This window comes from Nannospalax galili, unplaced genomic scaffold (genome assembly GCF_000622305.1).
Source record: "Nannospalax galili isolate Female #2095 unplaced genomic scaffold, S.galili_v1.0 scaffold390, whole genome shotgun sequence".
Taxonomy (NCBI): Eukaryota; Metazoa; Chordata; class Mammalia; order Rodentia; family Spalacidae; genus Nannospalax; species Nannospalax galili.
This window is the reverse complement of record NW_008330777.1, coordinates 1-11,697: the sequence shown is the minus strand read 5'-3', so window position 1 is coordinate 11,697 and position 11,697 is coordinate 1. Positions and strand designations below refer to the sequence as shown.

Here is an 11,697-nt window from a genome sequence, read left to right as displayed (position 1 = left end):
GTTTCACATTGAGGTCTGTTTGGAGTTGATTTTTGTGCTGAGTGATAGATACAGGGATCCAGTTTGCCAGCACCATTTGTTGAAGATGCTGTCTTTCCTCCAGTGTGTATTCTTGGAACCTTTGTCAAGTATCAGGTAGTCGGAATTGCATGCAGTCATATTTGGGTCTTCTATTTTGTTCCATTGTTCTATATGTCTGGTTTTATGCCAATGCCATGCTGATTTTATGACTATAACTCTGTTCTATAGTTTGAAATCTAGTATGGTAATTCCCCCAGCATTGCTCTTTGTGTTGAGGATTGCTTTGGCTATCTGGAGTCTTTTGTGAGTCCATATGAAATTTAGAATGTTTTTTTTTTCTATTTCTGTGGCTGCCTTGTTGAACTTCCCATGACTAAGCAAAGATAGGAAATATCATATGGAGACTCAAACACCAAAATAGGAGGGTTATTGGGGCTGAGGAGATGAGTCAGTGGGTAAAGTGCTTGCCACTCATGCATGAAGATCTGAGTTTGGATCCCTGGCTCTCATGTAAAAGCTGGGTATAGCAACAGGCACTAGTAACCCTAGTGCTGGGGAGCAGAGGCAGGAGGGTAATGAATATTCACTGGCTAACTAGTCAAGCTTAAATGGTGAGCTCCAGATTCAGTGAGAGTGGGGAGTGACAGAGGAAGATACCCTATGTCAGTCTCTGACGTCTGCATGTGTTCACACAGGTAAGCACATGTGCACACACAACACACACATACACACACCATAGGAGAGCTAGCAGACAGATCTCATCTTGCAGGCTGAGACCCACAAAGCACAGACAAAATAATACAAGAGGGAGGAGAGAACAAGTGCAAGAAATCCCTCACATCCCCCTTAACTCTAAAGAAGATCCTTATAGGGTCACGACGGAGAGTGCCTGGTATTCAGCCTCTACTTTAGACACAAAACAGAGTTCTGGAGTCTTGCAGATTCCCTCTGAAGAGTACAATTGTTATTCAGTGTCAATGGATGGATTTCATGAGGTAACATAGGAACTGTGTTGAGAAGTTGTTTTTTCAAGGGAAGCTAGGAATCCTCATTTTTGTATAAAGGCTTTTGATTTTTAAATATGCTACTGAATCACATTTTTAAAAAACAGCTAGGGGCTGGAGAGATGGCTCAGCACTTAAGAGTTCCGACTGCTCTTGCACAGGACCAGGGTTCAATTCCCAGCACCCACATGGCAGCTAACAACCATCTGTAACTCCAGTTTCAGGGGATCCAACACTCTCTTCTGAACTCCACGGGCAGTGTATGCAATAGATGTACTTACACACATGCAGACAATACACTCATAAAATTTTTAAAAATATATTTTAAAAACACCTATAGGCTACACATATCTGTACGGTAGATTTGGTTCAAAGTCATTTTGTGATCCCTGAAACTAATAATGTTTAAGGTAATTTTAAATCCTGAGGTTTTCAAACAGTTTACCTTACCCGTATCCAACATGTAAATTATAATGCTGATCAGGACTGCCATGATAAGCTCATGAGCTTTCACTCTTGAATAAGGGATTAGTTGGCGCTGATTTATTTCTCTTCCTTTCTGTTGCCACTGCATCAGAGGTTAAGCTGATTATTTCCTATGACTTCATGAACAAGAGTTGATTGATGACGCCTGCACACAGGACGTTGGGTAGTCTTATTATGACTGAGCACAGCCCACCCTCAGCTCCCAATGGGCACTCCGGGACTACAATGAATTAAAACCCTGTCCAGGATAGGTAGAGTGCAGAAGTGATATTTTGACAGTCAATGTTTTCAATTACCTTTCCAGGTATTCTCTCAGCAAAACTGAAGATGCTCATTTCCCATGAAGGCCTTAACCACAGGGGGAAAAAAAAAGACTGAGAACATCTATAAAATGACTTCTTCCCTTCTTGATTTAGGTTGATGGAAGCTGTTTTCTATTATCTGGTATGGGGTAAAAAGACTTTCCCGTCTGTCTTCTGAAGGTTTGGTTGTTGAGTCTGCTGAAGAAACTGGCAGCAGATAGATTAGCAGAAGAAAAGAAACTCAAATTTATTACTGACATAGACATGTCACAAGGATGAGAACTGATGGACAATAACCCACCTAGACCCCAAAGCTTAAATATTCTCCTCTCAGGGAGAGAGAGGTGGGGGTGGGGGCCTTCGAGGGACAGTGACCTCCAAACCTGATGATATCCTGGGACAGTTGGCCTGGGCTCTGCTGTCAATCCCAACCTTCCTTCAGTAGTCTCTATTGATATTTGGGGACAGGTGTCATGATGGAGTGTCTCCTGTAGAGCCTTTGAGATAGAAGGAAAACTTCCCGGAAGGTATCTGCTGCTCTAGGGTGACCTGAGTTTGCAGTCCAAAGTGACATATTTTTAAAATTCATTTTAACTGATATATAAAAGCATAAACATTATACATATTAATGATGTTTCAATATATGTATGTTGCAATGCTTAGATCAGATTAAGTGTATCTATCCTCCCTAAGCCTTTATCACTTACAGTGAAAGCACTTAAGCTCTTTTTCTTCTAGCATGTTCAAATGTGTGGTACATTATTATCTGCTATGCAACAGTACAGCTTGCTCTCTCTTAGCTGTAAGCACCCCATCAGCTTTTCTTCATCTCTCCCTCCCCTCTGCCTGCACCAGCCCCTGTAAGCACCTTCTTGCTCCCAACTTCCACATACGAGCAATAATTGCAGTGCTTGTCTTCTGTACTTGATCTCATTTAATGTGCAATTTCCAGTTCCATCCATCTTGTCATGAATGACAAGAGAATTTCATGCATTTTAGTAGCTGGATTGTGGTCCATGATATGTCATGATATTTGTATACATTTCCTTTATCTACTTAGTTTGATTTCATATCTTGGCCATTATGAATAGTGCTACAATTAACACTTTTTGGATACATACCCAGTAGTGGGATTTCTGGATCATATGGTAGATCTATTTTTGAGTTTTTGAGGGCCCACCGTACTGTTTTCCATAGTGGATATATTAATTTACATTTCTACCAACATCCTTTTCTCCACATCCTTCTAACACTTCTCTCTCTCCCTCTCTTTCTCTCAGTGTGTGTTTTGTGTGTGTGTGTGTGTGTGTGTGTGTGTGTGTGATGGCACACTTATAGAAGTCAGAGGACGTATGTTTCTTGCCTTCCACCATATGTAGCCCAGAAAAGAATTCAGGTCATCAGGCTTAGGGGCAAGTGCTTTCACTGGTTGAGCCATCTCAAGACGCTGTTTGCTTTTGTTGTTGTGTGTGTGTGTTTTTGAGACAGTATCTCCCCATGTAGTCCAGGCTGGTCTCAAACTTGCTACAACCCTTTTGCCACAGCCTTTTGTGCTGGGATTGTAGCTGTGTATCATTTCTCTGATTAGTGATGTTGAGCCTTTAAAAAAATAATAATGCCAGTCAGCCATCTGCATGTCTTTTTTGCTGTCGCTTTGCTTTTTTGAGTTTTCGAGGCAGGTTCTTACTTTGTGCCCAGGTGGGCCTCAATCTCTGAATCATCCTACATTGGCCTCTGGAGTAAGGAGATGACAGATATACACCACCAGGTCTGGTTTATGTATCTTCTTTTAAGAGAAACCTATTAGATTTTATTGCCTGCTTTTGAGTCAGTTAGTTTTTTGCTTTTGAGTTTTGGGGGTTCCTTATATATTCTGGATATTAACCTCTTTTCTGATGTGTGGTGTACATTTCTCCCACTATGTAGCTGTCTCTTCACTCTGCTACTTCCTTTGTTATACAGAGTTTTTTCATTGATATGATCTCATTCCCCTATTTGGACTTTGTGTCCTGTGTTCTTGGGGTCTTGGCCAAAAAACATTTTGTCCATTCCATTCCAATATTCCAGAGCCAAAGTGACATATTTTGGGACTGTCCTTTTCTGAGCCCCAACTCTGGCATTTAGGACTAAGATAAGGGGAAAAATTACACCCTGTCAGTGTCTGTTTCACCACCTTTACCCCAGCAATGGCACATCATCGGGCCAGGACAGTTACTAACCTCAGCTTCTTTCTGGTACTTCCAGAGTCAACATTCCATCCCGTCTGAGGCACAGTACCAGTGGACAGCACCTCAGTCTCAGAAGACTAAGTCAAAGGCCCACGGCCTCTCCTCAAGCTTCTAAGATGTGAGAGCCCAGTTTCCCTTTTGTTTTAACCCCAGGAGTGGTAGCTGCTTCCTGAAACCCTTTCCACCTATTGATCTCTGTTTTCCATCTCTTCAACACTTGCTTAGCCAATTCCCTGTCTTGCTTTTCTGTTGAAGTCTGAGCCATTCAAGCACAATTCCTATATTCCTGGTTGGCTCAGGCACACACAACTTTACTTTAAGACATGCTCATGATTATCATGCTTGCTTCAGCAGCACGTATTCTAAAATTGGAATGCCACAGAGAAGATCAGCATGGCCCCTGCTCAAATTCATGTTTTTTTTCTAAGACATACTCATTATTTTTGTTTCTATCAGAAAACTGCATTGCAGGTAATTATCAGTAATATTAGCAACAAACAATTTGAATTTTATAATTACCCCACTTTGTGTCAAGAAGTCGATGAAGGAAAGAAGTTAAAATTATGAGCAGCTGTGGGTTTGAAATTATGTGAATTTCAAGTATAGTCCTATTTTCTTTGTGTCCCTGTTTTTCAAGGGCTTCTTATAAATGGCATTTGAGGGGCTGGAGAGATGGCTCAGAAGTTAAGAATACTTGCTGTTCTTCCAGCGGACCTGGGTTCAATTCTCAGCACACGCATGGTGGCTAACATAACTCCATTTCCAGGGGATTTGATACTCTTCTGCTGTCCTCTGCAGGCACTGCACAACACAGGTACACTTACATACAAGCAGGCATAACACTCATACACCTAAAATAAAAATAAATAAGTAAAAACTAATAAATAGGGCCTGGAGAGATGGCTCAGCGGTTAAGAACACTGGCTGTTCTTACAGAGGACCCAGGTTTGAATCCCAGCACCCACATGGCAGCTGTCTGAAACTCCAGTTCCAGGAGATTTGACAGCCTCTTCTGTCCTCTGTGGGCACTGCATAACACGGGTGCACTTAGCTACATGTAGGCAATACACGCACACACATAAAATAAAAATAATAAATTTAAAAAAAAGATCTTGTCTCAAACAAGGTGGAAAGCAAGGACTGACACCCATGTCATGCAATGCCCACGGAGGTCAGAAGAGGCCATCAGATCCCTTGGGACTGGAGTTATGGACAGTTGTTAGCTGCCATGTGGGTGCTGGGATTCGAACCTGGGTCTTCTGCAAGAACAACCAGTGCTCTTAATCGCTGAGCCATCTCTCCAGTCCCTGGTTTTAATTTTTTGAACTTCACCCTGTTGATGACTTGAAGGCACAAATTCAGCCTATTCATAGTCTATGTAAAGGATTTACTTGATTTAATTCTTCCATTGTATTATGATTTTAAAAACAGTTGATGTTTCTGTCTTCTGTTTTGCTGGTTTAGTCATCCCAGTTCTCATCCTTACTTCTCTGAATTATCACAAGCTGACTAAATTTTGAAACAAATATTTTCTTTGATAGAACTTGTACTAGTCACCTTTCTCAGAGCTGTAATAAAATACCTGCCCAAGGCAGCTGAAGGGGGGAAAGGCTCATTCTGGCTCCCATTGTGAGGTCGAGGCAGAGAAGTTAAGCCCAGCAGGAGTGAGGCAGCTGGTAACATTGTGTCCTCAGCCAGGAAGCAGAGAGATGTGCTCTGCTCACTTTCACCTTTTTGTTCAGTCCAAGACCCCAGTCCATATCCACATTTAAGGTGGGTCTTCCCACCTCAACTAACCTAATGGAGATAATCTCTCACAGACACACCCAGGGGTTGGTTTCCAAGATGATTCTAAATTTTGTCGTTTGTAATCAATATTCTCCATCACAGAACTAGCTGTTTGTTTGCATATTTGTTTTTTAGACAAGGCCTCCCTGTAACCCCAGCTGACCTAGAACTCACTGTGTAGAACGGGCTGACTGGCTTTGATCTCACAGAAATCCCACCTGTCTCTGCCTCTCAGGTGCTGGGGTTAGAGTTGAGTACTACCATGACCAGATACAGAATTAGAGTTTTAGAATGCTGTTTTCCTGATGGTAGTGATCTCATCAGTACAATTCTGCCAAAAATTCCTCTGGGGACACTAGCCTGGCAGAATGGATTCAGACAGTTTCATCGCAAGTAATTTAGACTCCACAACAATGAGGCTGCTTTGGCTATCCTCTAAAGAACCACCCCCTACACTTTCTCTAAAACATTAAGAAAAGTAATTTAGAGAAAATCTGTAAGATCAAAAAACTCTGCCATTAAAAGAGCCTTTTAACTGAATTACTGTTGAATTTGTTGAACGCCTTTGTGTTCTGGTTGCTTTCTCTGTCAAGAACACATGTTTGGGGGCTGGAGAGATGGCTCAGCAGTTGAGAGCATTGTGCTGGATAGCTTTAGTGTCACCTTGACACACTTGGGTTGAAGGAGCCTCAATTGGAGAATTGTCTCCATTGGACTGGCCTGTGGCCATGTCTATGGGGCATATTCTTGATTGTTGAGTGATGTGGGAAGGCCCAGCCCACTGTGGGTGGTGCCACCCCTGGGCAGACGGGCCTGTGTTGCATAAGAAACTAGGCTGAGCAGGGGCCAGGGGAGCAAGCCAGTAAGCAGCGTTCCTCCATGGCCTGTGCTTCAGCTCTTGTATCCTGGTGCCTGCCCTGGGTTCCTTCCTACCTTGGGCTTCCTGATGAACTGTGACCAGGGAGATGTAAGACAAATAAACGCTTTCCTCCCCAAGTTGGTAGTGGTCAGAGTGTTTTGTCACAGCAATGGAGAAACAAAATAGAACAGGCATGTTCTGTTCTTCCATTAAAATGTCCATGGTGGTCTTTTTTGTATCCCTGCCTTGATCACCCTCTCCAGACTCATCTCCTCCCTTGATCACCTCTCCATACTCACTTCCTCCCTTGACCACTCTCTCTAGACTCACCTCCTCCCTTGACCACCCTCTCCACACTCACCTCCTTTGTGCCCCACTGCACCTTTTGCCTCCCTTAATTATGGCTCCTGTCACAGGTTTTACAAGGGTAATTTTCTGTTGGAGGTTATGAGCTACTTGAGGACAGAAACTGGTTTATCTTGGTATCTTCAGAACTTAACTTATCTTAATCAATGCTTATTGGGTAGATACTTGTTTTGTCAACAGTGGTCATTCATTGGCAACAATGTGTTTCCAGCAACATCGCTTTCATTTTGTTTTTTCTTAAATTAAGAGAAAAACATTGCAAGTTGGGTGGGAACACAGACCCCAATTCTGGTATTCAGCTTAGCGGTACAAGCAAAAATAAAGCTCAAAGTTGTGAGGTATAATCCACCAACGCTTGGAGCTCTCTGGAAATTTGAGTCAATAAGCACAGAGCCATTCTCTGTTCAAGTCATAAAAATACCATTGGTGGACTGGAGAGATGGCTCAGTGGCTAAGAGCACTGGCTGCTCTTGCAGAGCACCTGAGTTCAGTTCCCAGCACCCACATGTCAGCTAACAGCAGTTGTACGTCCAGTTCCAGGGGATCTGATGCCTCCTTCTGGCTCCACAGGCACCAGGTACACACATGTTGCACGTGCATACATTCAGGCAAAACATACAAACATAAAATACATACATAAAATAAATCTTTTAAAAAATAGCACTGAGTTTAAACTAAAATAATAATATGTATTTCTTTCGTAAGGTATTCATATTTTGAGTAGCTAGAGGCATCTGTTTATAGCTTCTGCAGGGACCCACACACATGGCATACACACATACACATAAGCAAAAATTTAAAGATTTGGGACTGGAGAGATGGCTCAGAGTTAAGAGCACTGGCTGTTCTTGCAGAGAACCCGGCTTCTCTTCCTAGAATCCACATAGTGGCTAACACTGTAACTCCAGTTCCAGGGAATCTGTTATACTCTTCTGACCTCCACAGGCATTGCACACATGGCACACTTACATACCTGTAGGCAAAACACTTGTATGCATAAAATAAAAATAAATTAAAAATGTATTAAAAATTCAGGTTTTTAAAAATGCAGAGAAACCATTGAGAAATAATTTTGGCCATTTCCTCAGCCCTCCCTGTCCTTATGCTTTGTTCGTATGAACCAAGACAGGCTTCCTCTACTTACCATGTACTTACAACCAAAACACAAATCAAGATTACAAGCGTCTTCCCCTCCCAAAGTACGCATCAGCACAGGCTGTAGAAATTCCATCTTCCTTACAACAGGACCTGACGAGGCAGCAGCTTAGAGCAGGTGGCCATTCCACCCCAGACTTAGACCGGTGAGGTGAAAGGCCTGCTCCAGGCTGTGAACTGATGCTCTCTGAAGAAGCTGAAGTGTGTATAAAGATCCTACAGACTGCTTCAACCTGGCGGAGGAGAAAACATTGTGATTGTGGAAAGATGGACTGTTGCAGGTCAAGAACCAAATTTATCTTGAACCCCCTCCCCTCTTTTAGATTTTATTCATTGTATTTATTTTATGTGTATGAGTGTTTTGCCTGTATGGAAGTGCACCATGCCAGAAGAGGGCATTGGATTCCCTGGAACTGGAGTTAAGGATGGTGTTAGCCACCGTGTGGGTGCTGGGAACTGAACCTAGATTCTCTGGAAGAGCAGTTAGTGCTCTTAACCATGAAGCCATCTCTCTAGCCCCTCTTTAGCCCCTTTTAAAAATGATTTACAATCAATCTCTATATCTAGTCTAACATCCTCTTGAATTATATATAAAATTCCTCCAATATATCACTGAGGTCTGACATACTTCTAACCTCCACCAAGTCCAGAGCTCAGAATGTGGTGAAGACAACATTTATTTGGCCATGGTGGCACATGCTTGTAATCCTAGTACTTGAGAAGTAGATTTTGGAGGATCAGGAGTCTAGACTATCCTAGGCTACATAGAAAAAGACTGTTTTTAAAAACTCAGGGAAAGAGTGGCAAGACTGGTAGAACACTTGCTGTACAAGCATGACGACCCAAGTTTGGTCCCCAGAACCCACAGTGGAAGGACTCCCAAGGAAGTCCTCTGACCTACACACACATACACACACACACACACACACAGATTAAAAATAAAGGAAATTCTAAAATTGAGGTAAACAAAAAAGACAACATGTAAATGTACAGATTCCCCAGCTTTTCTGTAGTTTATCTAGTGAACACCTATGTATTTTGTAAGCACATTGATTCTTCACTTCCTTTTCTATGACTAACAACATTCATATGACCTTTTCATGCAATTTAGGGTAACTTGAATCTGTGTTCCTGGCTCAGAATAAACTTTCTCATTCCTTATTTGGCTCAGTACAAACCACTTTCTTATTTCCTTAAAGTAGAGTTTGTATTTTACATTGACGTAGAGTATGCAGTTCCTGGTCTGTCAGAAGAAGGCAGTGCACAGTGACAGTTCTACGAGGGGACTACTCCTGTATTAATTGGTACAATAAACTGAGAAATGACATTTGGCTGGAACTCAGGGTTCCAATATTCTATTTCTGGGCAATTGAATGCTCAGAAATAATTTTCTATTTATGTATCACAATATCCTAATGAAACCCATTATCTTGTATGCTAATTAAAATTAATACAAAATGACTTTCTATAATTCAAAGCCCCTTCAAAATAGAATAGCTATTCCTTCATGAGCTACCCTATGAAAGCGTCCAAGCAGCCACTGCCTACTTGGAGATGTTGGGCTGACTTGCTTGGATATATGTTGTGGGATGTTACATACTTCCTGATTACACCAAATTAGTAAATCTCTGGATTTTCAGATGTACATCTGTGCAATATGAATAAAATTGAGATTCTACCTCTAAAGATTTTGATTTATTGTACAAAATACAATGGTTCTAAAGCAGGTAAAGACTATACTTTGCAATATGCTGAACTCTTATCTCCAAGACTTTTTCTGCATTAAAAATTTACATTATTACTAGGTGTGGTGGCACATACCTTTAATTCCAGCACTCAGGAGGCAGAGGTGGGTGGATCCCTGTGAGATGGAGCCCAGCTCAGAAGTGAGTTCCAGGCCAGCTGGGGCTACAGGGAGACTGTTGTAAAAAAAAAAAACAAATAAACAAACAAAAGTTCCCATTAACATCTACATTTCATAGTACCTCGTAGTTTTATTACATTTTAATGCAGTGTGTGTGTGTGTGTGTGTGTGTGTGTGTGTGTGTGTAGTGTATGTATGCAAGGGTACCATGGTACATGTGTGGAGGTCAGAAGACAACTTGTGGGAGTTGGTCCTGGGGATCAAACAGGTCGTCAGGCTTGGTGGCAAGTGTATTTACCTGCTGAGCAATCTCACTGGCCCCATAATATTCTTTTTAAACTCTAAAATTTAAAGTACAGATTAAATTCTGTTAGCAAAAAATTTAAGCAAGAGTTAAAAATCTTACATGCTTCCCCATACAGAGCATATCTCCTTCTCCTCTACACAGCATGAGATTACACAGGGGGTGGGAGAGGGGATAGGGACTCACCAGCACCTACCCTACTGGAGGACTTCCTCTCCTCCATCAGCAATCATCTACCAGCAGCTCCCCAGGAAGGAGCAAGACCCCATGAGCCCCATCCACATCCATACCTGGATGTTGACAGGACCAGTCTTGTGCAGGCCTTGTCCAGACAGCTGAAGCTGCTGTGAGTTCATGAATGCAACAGCTGTGTCATACCCAGAAGACAGTGTTCACGGCCCTCTTCCTCATCCTCTGGCCCTTACATTCTTTCTGCTCCTCTTTTATGATGTTCCATGAACCCTGGAGGGTTTGTTTAGATGCACCATTTAGGGATTCAACAGTTACTAATTCTCAGCACCTTGTTCCAACCATGAGCCTCTGAAATAATTACCATTTGCCCCAAAAAGAAGGTTTTGTGACTTAAGCTAAGAGCAGCACTATGGGTATAAATAGATATTTAGGCAGTTTGACATTTCCATTCAGCAAAATAAGAGCAGCAGTTTCACTCATAGAGTCTAGGACGACCACGCCCCACCCTCTAGCCACGAGCCTTGACCAGGTCCACAGTAACTCCTTCTCACTGAGTAGTACTCAGATACAAGTAGAAAGTAGTTGGTTACCCCTATAACAATCATGCCACTTTGCAAGTGGGCCCATTCTGGCCTGGAAGGTTGGCATGCAAGGTTCACAACTAGGTAAGACCACTGTTGAATTTTTTCCCCTTGGATGTCTATATAGCTCCCTTTAGCACTATTGAAGCTTGCCATCAGAGAGCATGCTTTTATCTTAGTTGTAGCTTGGTTTTTCCACATCTTAAACTATATGGTGTCTTCAGCATAGGGTCTTATTATCTAGTTCTAGTGGGCAATCAAGAGAAGTATTTTATTCAATCCTAATTTATATGGAAACACAAAGACTCTAAATGGCCAAAGCAATCTTGAGCAAGAATGAAGTTAGAGCATCACTACCTGATTTCATATTATAATTTAAAATCATAGTAGTCAAAACAGTATGGCACAGTTATTAAACATCAAGGTCAATGGAACAGAACAGAGAACACAGAAGTAAATGCATACATTCTCAGCAATGAATCTTCAGCAAAGAAACTGTTCTTGGATGTTTAACAGACATACCTTGAGATCTATACTAATTGGGTCA

The 11,697-nt window shown here is 41.9% G+C and overlaps 1 non-coding gene across 1 annotated transcript; it reads left to right on the top strand.

Annotated features, from left to right (window-relative positions):
- The first annotated feature begins 4,383 nt into the window (after positions 1–4,383).
- On the top strand, positions 4,384–4,486 carry LOC115067604. Its single transcript, XR_003846991.1, has one exon. It is a non-coding gene; the product is annotated as a U6 spliceosomal RNA (small nuclear RNA).
- Positions 4,487–11,697: the final 7,211 nt, after the last annotated feature.